Here is a 12,484-nt window from a genome sequence, read left to right on the forward strand (position 1 = left end):
CCCTTCAAACGGCTGAATGGCTTTTTCATCGTGCTCAAGTAGATGAGACAATTCATGATATACTTCTTCATCACTTCCTTCTTCAGCCTCAAACACAGGAAATTCAAAATTTGGCGAAGGAGTAGGATCATTGTATTCAATGGGTTTAGAAACCAACCTGCATAATGATTTGATATTTTGATTTTAGAGAAGTCATTTGGTGACCAAATATTATGCAAATGGACAAATTATATTTTAATTATGTTTTTTGTGATTACCATTTTCATAAAAAGCAACAAGTAAAAATAAACATCATAGATGTGGATAAATAGAATTGAATTTTATTAATGATCAAATTTGAAAATTCCAAACAATGTTCACTTCTCCCTTAGGCATAGGAGAAGGATTTTCAAAAACAATAAAAGCAATTACTTAGAACGATGCATAAAATCGACAACCGTCCAATTGTTGCAAGCTTTTCCATGCGTCACAAAATTGGTGCAGTCTTCATCTTCATCACCCTCGATCACGACAGCTAAGTGTTGTTCATTACCATGAATAAACCCTCCTCTACAGAAACTGGGTTGCACATCTTCAACTCTAATCTTAGATGAACCTTGTTGGAATCCCAAACCAGCTCTGCTCTTGTTCTTTGTGACCTCTATCATCTGGCCCCACTGATCAGAAATACCGTTTTCAATAATTTTCGGAGCGTCTTTGAAGGAGGACATAGGTGCCCCGACTCTCTTTTCTCCAGCAATAGATAGAGCTTGGAACGGAGTTCCAACCTCATCCTCAGCTTCTACATAAGAGAAAGACGACAGGTGGCTTACCAGCAAAGCCTTATCCCCACCAACAATAACAAGCTTTCCATTCTTGACAAACTTCAAATTCTGGTGTATCATTGACGTAACGGCTCCTTCCTTATTTATCCATGGCCTTCCTAACAAATAGCTATAGACCGGGTGGATATCCATTACTTGGAAAGTAATTTGGAAATCACTCTGACCAATCTTCACAGGAAGGTCCACTTCACCAATCACAGTCTTGCGAGAACCATCAAATGCTTTGATAATCACGCCACTATATCTCATTGGAGCTCCCTGATACATCAATTTAGAAAGAGTTGATTTGGGAAGTACATTCAGTGAAGAACCGATATCAACTAACACATTTGACAGTGCATCCTCCTTGCAGTTTATTGAAATGTGCAACGCTAAGTTGTGATTTCTACCTTCCTCAGGAAGTTTCTCATCCCAGAAGCTCAAATTGTTACAGGAGGTGATGTTAGCCACAATATGATCAAACTGATCAACTGTTACATCATGTTCCACATAAGCTTGCTCCAATACCTTTTGCAATGCTTCTCTATGCACTTTAGAATTCATAAGCAGAGACATCACTGAAATTTTGGAAGGAGTTTGGAGCAACTGCTCCACCATATTAAACTCACTCTTTTTAATCAACCGGAGTACCTCATCATCATTATTAGGCTTCAGACCGTTGGATTCACCAGACTGACACTTTGGAGCATTAATCAGACTTCAACACTTTTACTGGCAGATACATCTTCTACATTCTTTGGGAACATAGGCCCAAAAACTCTACCACTATGGGTCACCTTCGTAACATCAACAATGCTCACAACAGAACTGGTCGTAGGCAACGGAACCTCTTGATCATTCTCTAACATATTTGCATTATACTGGTACGGAACGGCCTTATCGGATACATACGGGACTGGACCCGCTAACCGTATAACCAACGGCGATATCGATCTATTGCTGACACTGTTATTGTTGCTGCTGTCAAATTGAATCACCACTCTCTCTGGTGTCTTGAATATAGGAATTATAACATTCACATCGTCACCCAAGTGATGCGACTGAAGAATCTGGATCATACCCTCATCCATCAACCTCTGGATGTCTCTCTTCACAACCATACAACCTCGAGGATTTACACTACATATTGCACAACCATAATGGTCATGCTCACAATCACTCACCATACAAATATCCTTGTGCATTATCACCAAGGACCTTCTAATGAAATGGGCATCAAATACTTTGAACTCCTCGGGATAGCCATCTACCATGTTAATAGAAGGGTTACCATGAGCAGGTGGTGGGTTAACTTTGACATTCGGCGCACGGTCCTCAAAGGACACCATCCCACTCTTGATCAATTTCTAAACTTCATACTTTAGGGGGTAACAGTTCTCAATATCATGGCCAGGAGCCCCTTGGTGAAAGGCACAGTGAAGCTCTGGCTTGTACCACCATGGAAGTGGTTCTGGAATCTGTGGAGGATTTCTCGGTTGCAAAAGTTTCTTGAGAACAAAGATGGATACAATTCAGCATAAGTCATATGAATCAGGTCAAAAGAGACCTTCTTCCTCTCGAAGTTTTGTTGTTGTTGATGATTGTTGGTGTTGTTGTGTTGTAGTTGTTTGTTCTGTGTTGGGGATGTTATTGACATTGTTGTTGAACTGACGTTGATTGATTGTTTGAAAATACAGTAATAACATATGATACTTGATGATGGTGTTGACGGGGTTGTGGACTTCTTCTAATATGAGGCCTCCTCTGCCTCCCAACTGATATTGCGTTAGTCTCACCTTCTTTCTTTCTGGCACCCCCACGGCCATACTTCTTACTAGACGAAACCTCTGTTTTAGATAATCGTCCCTCTCGGACACCTTCTTCTAATCTCATCCCCATGTTTACCATTTCGGTAAAAACGCTGGGGGCACTAGCAATCATGCGGTCATAGTAATATGAGCTCAGGGTCTTGAGAAAAATATTGGTCATCTCCTTTTCTTCCAAAGGAGGGGTAATCTGAGCAACTAGCTCTCTCCATCTCTGAGCATATTCCTTGAACATCTCATTATCCTTCTGAGACAACGACCTCAACTGGTCCCTATCCGGCGCCATATCCACATTATATTTGTACTGCTTCACAAAAGCCTCACCAAAATCATTGAACATGCGGACACTCGCACTATCCAAACCCATGTACCACCTCAAAGCGGCACCAGTCAGACTGTCTTGAAAATAATGAATCAGTAACTGATCATTATCAGTTTGCATCGACATCTTTCTAGTATACATGATGAGATGACTGAGTGGACAAGTATTCCCCTTATACTTTTCAAAGTCAGGTACTTTAAACTTCATCAGGATCTTGACATTAGGAACCAAGCAAAGTTCCGCAACACTCTTACTGAACAAATCTTTTCCCCTCAAGGTTTTCAACTCCTTTCGCAGCTCAAGGAATTGGTCTTTCATCTCATCCATCTTCACATAAACATCTGGAACCTCAGACGGCTCGGAATGATAGATGTTGTCGTCAACACAGGGCAGAGTGTGAATAATCGGTGGTGGCACAGACATGACCGGGGTAAATGTCGACATGGAAGCAAAAGTAGGCGCGAAACCCTCGGGGTACAAAGTTGGGCGGTATTCCCCACACGAATCTGGCAGGCATGGTTGAAGAAACAACCTCTGATATGACAGTCCTCTAAGGAGGAGGAGGAGTTGCAGGTGTTGGAGAAGATTGACTTTGAATGGCTAGGACTGACTCCATCATGGCAGTCAGACGGGAAATCTCGTCCTTCAAGTCTCTGTTCTCTTTCTCTAGATGTTCCATGATCCTTGGATGATTGGCACAGGTATTGTATCGATGAGTCAGCTTGGCTGAAGCACAGAAGAAGAACCAATAAGACATCTGGCGAAAGAGAAACCTGTTATGCAAATGATGCATGGAATGCAATGCTTGTTTGTTTTTGTTTTCAAGGAACTAATTATTTTATTTGCAAATATATATATAATAACAATTGCATATCTTGATTGACCATAAAACCTCTTTTATTTATATAATTGGAAGGATTACACTGAGTACAATTTCAGAAACCAAAATACAAATACAAGGGAAAAGGAGACTAATCATCCTAAGGATCCCTAACAAAAATGTCAGACGATCGGGCCATAGGCGCGTACCTCCTTCGGATGCGTCGGATCTCGGACTCAAAAGAAATCTTCATCTGAGTCTTCTCGAGGACAAGTAGATCAACAATCTTCTTCCAAGCAACGAAAGGCTGAGGCATACTAGAGGAAGATGAAACCTCTGGCTCTCTCTGGCTCTTCACAACTCGGTCCTCAAGAAGCTCAATAAGTGTATCCTTATCCTTAGAATCAAGCCGCAACTCCTCATTCTTTCAGCTTAAAGCATGGAAACATTCTTCCCACATATCCTTCTCTTAATTCATCTTGGCGAGTGCGTCTTCCAACTCCTCTACATTTTTGTTAGGGAGAGTTGATGGCTCAGTCACAACCATAGACATATGTCTCTCACAAGCATAAGGCATCTTCAATTCCAAAGCTCTCTTCTTCACCAAAAGAGTGTAAGCTCCCAAAGCTACACAGTTGGGCGGACCAAGCTCGAATCTTCCTTTCCTATGCACATTATGCCAAGCATGCACAACCTTTTGCTTCAAATATTGGGTATCTTTACCCTCTTGATAGAAAATACATTCTAACAGAGTGTTATTAGGTTTGTCTCTCAAGGGGAACCCAAGTTGACGACGAGCCAAAGCAGGGTTGTAGTTGATTCCTCCTTGTGTGCCAATGAGAGGCACATTAGAGAATTCACCACAACAATCAATAATCTCCAAGCTACTTAATGAAGAATCATACCAAACTATATCATCATTACTGAGAGACATAAGTCTCTGAGACCACCTTAGACATTGTTTGTTCTCCACAGAAGTAGGCATCTGAGACAAGTGCGAAATAAACCACTTGTACATAAGAGGAACACAACAGGTGATAGTTCCACCACCCTTAGAATTCCTTAGATGCAAAGAGAAATACGTATCACCTAACAGAGTAGGCACAGGATTCCCAATCAAGAAGATTCTAATGGCATTAACATCAACAAAACCGTCAATGTTAGGGAACAAAGCCAATCCATCGATGAGCAACACAAAAATAGCTTCAAAAGCATCAACACTACCGGCTTGAGAAAAGGTAGTAGCTTCCTTGATGAGGAACTCAGAAGTTAATCCAAACAATCCTCCTTTCTTCACCCAATGAGCCTCTATCTCAGACTTCTCCAGATGAAGAGCTTCAGCTATGATATGAGATCCGGGAATCTCCTCCAATCCACTAAAAGGCACTTTTCTAGAAACAGGTATTCCCAAGAGATAGGCATACTCCTCTAACGTAGGCACGAGCTGATAGTCAGGAAAAGTGAAGCAATGGTAGAGAGGATCATAAAACTGAACCAACACACTCAGAAGTCCTTCAACCACATCAAAAGACAAGATAGACAGAAGCTTCCCATGACGTTGCTCTAAATCCAAGGGGTCTTATAGAAAGGATGATAGCTTCCTTAACTCTTTCAAATTTGGACATCTAAAACTGTACTTCTTAGTGTTCCTTCGTCCACAATGCATGGTCTGAAAATATTTGCAAATAAGACCTCAGTTCCTTGAAATTATTTCTGGTGTGATGAATGCTATGATACGTATCAATGCATGAATGCAACAATCACAAATAAGGGATCACACACAAGGAAAACAAACAAAGGTCAAGGGATAAATCAAGTCACTGTCAAGATCAACCATTCATTTTGGTGGATTATGGTTTTCACCTTATCAACACCCTAGTTTCATTGATATTGACAAGACTTGATTGGATCAACCAAGAATCAAGGGTTTGTTGTGAGTTACGAGCATGGAGACTGGGTAAGAATCATCCCAAAGGAGTGTACTAAGGATAAAACCTGTAGATCATGTTCTAAAAAGTTCCCAGAGTCTTAATTCCATCTATCGGATATTACAGGTTAGGATGACTGACTCATCAACCCATAGTATTCTCAAGAGAAACTCGTCTGAGTGTAGTATCACGTAACAACTGTTATCAAGTCTACACCTGAACAGTCTTTGCACTACGTCCTAAATAGGCCAAGAGGGGTTAAATGTTTTATGGTCCTCAGCTTCTCAGACCCCAAATCAGAGAGAGTAATACTTAACCACAAATAACTTGTGTGACATTCATAACTCCAAAAGGGTCTCCACTTAGTAGATGGGTCTCAAGCCAACTTGTTAAGGACTACTCCGCACAAGTCGAACATGACTATACCATCCTCCTATATTAATTGCAATCAAGTTTGGGTTAGAACTTATCTCACCACTCAGAGATCACCAAGCACAACAAGAAGATTATATCACACAAACAAATGTCTATACATCAAATATACAATTATATACATACAAAAAAGTAGGCTAAACCCACTAGAGACTACTCCCCAGCAGAGTCTCCACTTCATTTATGTAGCGGTAAGTTCATGACCATTAAGCTATGGATAAACTTAACGTCATTTAAACTAGAGTCGCCATCGTGCTTTTATTGTTTCCAAGGGAAAAGGGAAATGTACGAACAAACCCCAAAAATAAGAAGTTTTCAAATCAAAACTAATAAAATGCCAGAGATTATAGGTAAGGGGGTTTGTTACATAGAGGGAAGATGTTAGCACCCAAAGTGTTCTAGGTACTCCTAGGGAGCCCTTTTTTGTATGCATATGTACTTTTGTACAAAATGATGTTTTCAATAAATAGAGTGGAGGGATGAGAAAAGAATTCATTAATTATATTTTTGTGTTTGACAAGACCTTCGAACTTGTGCCTACGTACCAACATAAAATGAGGGATCAAAACCTCGTAGTTCGTGGTAACCATTTCAAAATGGATGCATTGCTTTTAACAAAAAAATAAGTTTAACAAAGGCATAAAAGGCCTAAAAAGTTTTGAATGAGTGTTAGTTCTTTTTGTCTTTTGAAATTTTAAGTCAAGTATAGTTAAGTTCATTTACAAATTTGATTAAGAAAAGAGTTTAAAAATTCAATGGCATAAGGCCAAAGTTTCTAATTTGCAATATGGTCTAAGTTTAGAAATCACAAACAAATAAGATTTTGAAAGAGTGAAGAGATTTGAAATTAAAGAAGTGGGGAAGAGATGAAGGGACTAATCCTAAGCAAAAATTTAAAGGTTAAGAGTTTAAAAGATCTTACCAATGGGCTGCAATCCAATAGACAAGAATGTCATATAGAAACCCAAATTTCCCTTGGACTTTAGAATCAAGCAATATCAATACACAAATAGAAAGATGAAGAGCAACGCATCAAATAAAGATAGTCACATCCACGCTTAGCAACTCCATGATCTTCTTCATAATCTCCCATGTATCAGATGAATTCAAAGATAGGCACTAGGCACAGGTTCAAAGTAACAGCTTCAATAAGACCATGTAGCAGATGAACTTAGATGGGATCACAATACTTGCTTCAGATGGAGTTTCAATTCACAAGCACTTGGTTTCATGAAAGTTGGCATTGGCAAAGTCCTTTTGCATTGGGAGTGTTGCCTAATTCAAAGTCCAATGTCTCAGATCAAATCCAACAGTCCACACAAATGTCTTTTAGGGTTTTTTTTGTTATTATGTACATTAATGTCAAAAGTGAAGGAGAAGAGCGATCCAAAACGCAGCGGAATTTAAAATTTCTCCGTTAGTGATCCTTACGAATGTGCATGATCAGTAATAGAATCTTACCTCTTGTGGCGATTGTAACCTTTAATACAGATCTACGGAGCGATCATGAACGCTAAACAATGACAACGCCTCTACTCAGTCCACACGAACAGATTCCTTCAATCCAATTGCTAGTTGCTACGAATGAAGGCTTTGAGTGAGAGAGAGAGAGAGAGAGAGAGAGAGAGAGAGAGAGAGAGAGAGAGAGAGAGAGAGAAACGAAATTGTAACTTCACAAATGCTTCTACACAAGGGTTTTATTTATAGAACCACTTGTGTGGGCTGCAAGCTAAAAATCCCACTCAAGTGTATGTGGCCCATATCTATAATATGCTAAAATCACTTAAGCACGTTGTACCTTACCATATTTCGTATTCTACTTAAGTACATCGTACCTTACGATGTTCTACAATTCACTTAAGTGCACTGTACATTACGGTATTCCTTAGTTACTCTATCTCTCATTAATCCGTCCTTTTGTGTGTGACCCTGTAGGTTTTCGCGGCATTGGCAATTATATTAAATCACGTATTTAACATAATAAACAGTGAGCGGTATCTAGCAACACATCACTGCTACCCAAGACACGAAAATGTCATGTGATCTGAAAAATCCTTTTGTGATAATACTTATGTGTACAATTACCCTTTTGCCCTTATGTCTATATTGAACACAAGGCATAGACCTTGTCATCCTTGTCCAGTTCAATATTGGGCCCATAGACATTTATCCTGTTACGCAGGATGGGCAAATTCCATCTAGGTCACTTATGTCCCTTAGCATGCTTCGTGGAGTACCCATCAACTGTCTTTATGGTCACCCAGTTACGGGCAATGTTTGATCAGCAATAAGGCACTCGACTCTACATCTAGGTTCCATAGTGGTTTCAGGTCGAAGGATGGTATACACCATTATCACCATGAGAATAACTTATGACACTTTGCATAACATCCTATATAGTATTCTCATAGCGGGTCAATCCAGTATAAATATTACTCTTAATATTCATACCTATGTTTAAGACTTGATAACTCCTTATCCATGATCCATGAGATGTGATCATCAGTCTATATACATAATAGTCTTAATGCTTTAATGTTATCCCACTGTTGGTGTAAGCCCTAGAGGCCAATACTTTTGGTACTTGTATCAAATTATTTATTAATTAATAAAAGGCTTTTTCTTTATTATGTTTGATTAATAAAGTCCCTAGAATAGCTAGTCCGTTTAATGTATCAAGTATGACTTAATCATGAGATCACATTAAACATAAGGACATTATTCTTAAAGTATCCGTAGTCGAGCTTTATTGTGAAGTGGGATAACATTAAAGCATTAAGATTATTATGTTTGTAGACTGATGATCACATCTCATGGATCATGGATAAAGAGTTATCAAGTCTTAAACATAGGTATGAATATTAAGAGTAATATTTATACCGGATTGACCCGCTATGAGAATACTATATAGAAAGTTATGCAAAGTGTCATAAGTTATTCTCATGGTGATAATGGTAGGAACTTATGTATTGACTTTACCTAGTGGTTTAATAATTCAGTTAGAGAACTGTTATTATGTACCTGCAATTAGCAGGAATATTAATTCCGTTTCTTGTTTGGACAAGTTTGGTTTTTCATTTACAATAAAGAACAATTGTTGCTCAATTTATTTGAATGAAATATTCTATGCTACTGCACAAATGAACAATGGACTATATGTCCTTGATCTTGAAATGCATACTTATAACATTAATACTAAAAGGATGAAACCTAATGAGTTAAATCCAACTTACCTTTGGCATTGTCGATTAGGCCACATAAATGAGAAACGCATTTCCAAACTCCATAAAGATGGACTCTTGGACTCTTTTGATTATGAATCATATGAGACATGCATATCTTGTTTAATTGGAAAGATGACAAAGTCTCCATTCACAGGAAAAGGTGAAAGAGCTAATGATCTTTTGGCCCTCATACATACTGATGTATGTGGACCATTGAACATACCAGCCAGAGGAGGTTTTCAGTACTTTATCACATTCACTGATGATTTCAGTAGATATGGTTATGTGTATTTAATGAAACACAAATCAGAGTCCTTTGAAAAGTTCAAGGAATTCAAGAATGAAGTACAAAACCAACTAGGTAAGAATATTAAAACTCTTCGATCAGATCGAGGTGGTGAGTATTTAAGCCTAGAGTTTGATGACCATATGAAAGAGTGTGGGATCCTATCCCAACTTACTCCTCCTGGAACACCCCAATGGGATGGTGTATCTGACAGAAGAAATCGAACCCTGTTAGACATGGTTCGATCCATGATGAGTCACGCCGATCTTCCAAACTCCTTTTGGGGACATGCACTATTGACAGCAAGTTACACACTTAACCGTGTTCCATCCAAAAAGGTTGAGAAGACACCATATGAGATATGGAGTGGTAAGAAACCACATATGTCTTACATGAAGATTTGGGGTTGCGAAGTTTATGTGAAACGACAAATTTCAACTAAGCTTGAGCCCAAATCTGACAAATGCTTATTTGTGGGGTATCCTAAACAAACAAGAGGGTATTACTTCTACAATCCTTCTGAGGGCAAAGTGTTTGTCGCTCGAACTGGAGTTTTCCTAGAAAAGGATTTTATTTCCAAAGGAATCAGTGGGAGGAAAGTAGAGCTTGAAGAAATTCAAGAATCACAAGGCATTGATACACCTATGGAGGAATTAGAGCAGGAAACACAAATAGTTGTGTAAAGAGCAACCTGCTCAAGTAGAACAAGACCAGCGTAGGTCAAGAAGGATATGTCACCTACCTGAGAGATATGGAGATCTCATAACAGATCAAGGTGATGTATTACTCATGGATCAAGATGAGCTTGTGACCTACTCATGGAATCTTCTTTTGATGAAACAGTAAAACAATATGGATTCATCAAGAACGAAGATGAGCCTTGTGTCTACAAGAAGGTTAGTGGGAGCATGATCGTGTTCCTGGTATTATATGTAGATAACATATTACTCATTGGAAACGATATCCCTACCCTGCAACAAGTAAAGTCTTGGTTGGGGAATTTCTTTTCTATGAAGGACCTAGGTGAAGCAACCTATAAATTAGGAATCAGAATCTATAAAGATAGATCACAAAATGCTTGGCCTAAATCAGAGTACATAGACAAAGTGCTGAGACGCTTTAATATGAATGGTTCCAATGGTTATGTGTTTTGCTTAAATGGTGGCGCTGTGAGCTAGAAAAGTTCAAAGCAAGATACAGTTGTTGATTCTACAACTGAGGCCGAGTATATTGTTGACTCAAGTGCAGCAAAGGAAGTTGTTTGGATCAAAAGTTCCTTAGTGAACTTGGCATAATTCCTGGCATTGTGGATCCCATTGGTCTCTATTATGATAACAATGGTGTTATGGCACAAGCTAAGGAGCCTAGATCTCACCAACGATCCATACAGATGCTTAGGCATTATCACCTCATTCGAGAGATAATAGATAGAGGAGATGCGAAAATATGTAGAGTACCAACACTTGACAATATTGCTGACAAACTGATAAAGCCTCTTGCGCAGCAGAAGCATGATGGCCATACTAGATCAATGGGCATTAGGGGTATGCCTGATTGGCTCTAGTGCTAGTGGGAGATTGTTGGTGTAAGCCCTAGAGGCCAATACTTTTGGTACTTGTATCGAATTATTTATTAATTAATAAAAGGATTTTTCTTTATTATGTTTGATTAATAAAGTCCCTAGAATAGCTAGTCCGTTTAATGTATCAAGTATGACTTAATCATGAGATCACATTAAACATAAGGACACTATTCTTAAAGTATCCGTAGTCGAGCTTTATTGTGAAGTGGGATAACATTAAAGCATTAAGACTATTATGTTTGTAGACTGATGATCACATCTCATGGATCATGGATAAAGAGTTATCAAGTCTTAAACATAGGTATGAATATTAAGAGTAATATTTATACCGGATTGACCCGCTATGAGAATACTATATAGAAAATTATGCAAAGTGTCATATGTTATTCTCATGGTGATAATGGTGTATACCACTCTTCGATCTGAAACCAGTATGGATCCTAGATGTAGAGTCAAGTGCTTTATTGCTGATCCAACGTTGTCCGTAACTGGATAACCATAAAGACAGTTATTGGGTACTCCACGAAGCATGCTGAGGGACATGAGTGACCTAGATGGAATTTGCCCATCCTGCGTAAGAGGATAAATGTCTATGGGCCCAATATTGAACTGGACAAGGATGACACGGTCTATACCTTATGTTCAATATAGACATAAGGGCAAAGGGGTAATTATACACATAATTATTATCACAGAAGGACTTGTCAGATCACATGACATTTTCGTGACTTGGGTAGCAGTGATGTGTTGCTAGATACCGCTCACTGTTTATTATGTTAAATGCGTGATTTAATATAATTGCCAACGTCGCGAAAACCTACAGGGTCACACACAAAGGACGGATTGATGAGAGATAGAGTAACTAAGGAACATCGTAAGGTACGGTGCACTTAAGTGGAATACGAAATATGGTAAGGTACCACACGCTTAAGTGATTTTGGGCATATTATAAGATATGGGCCAAAATACACTTAAGTGGGCTTTTTAGCTTGAAGCCCACACATGTGGTTCTATAAATAGAACCCTTGGGTAGAAGCATTGTCACTCAAGTGAACTCAATGAAGACTTGGAATTTCGTTTCCCTCTCTCTCACTCACTCAAAGCCTTCATTTGTACCAGCTAGCACTAAGATTGAAGGAACCCGTTCGTGTGGATTGAGTAGAGACGTTGTCATCGTTCAACGTTCGTGATCGCTCCGTGGATTTGTATCCAAGGTTTTGATCGTTACAAGAGATCTGCACCAAATGTTTGAATCGCCATA

The sequence above is a fragment of the Lathyrus oleraceus genome, chromosome 5, assembly GCF_024323335.1.
Source record: "Lathyrus oleraceus cultivar Zhongwan6 chromosome 5, CAAS_Psat_ZW6_1.0, whole genome shotgun sequence".
NCBI lineage: Eukaryota > Viridiplantae > Streptophyta > Magnoliopsida > Fabales > Fabaceae > Lathyrus > Lathyrus oleraceus.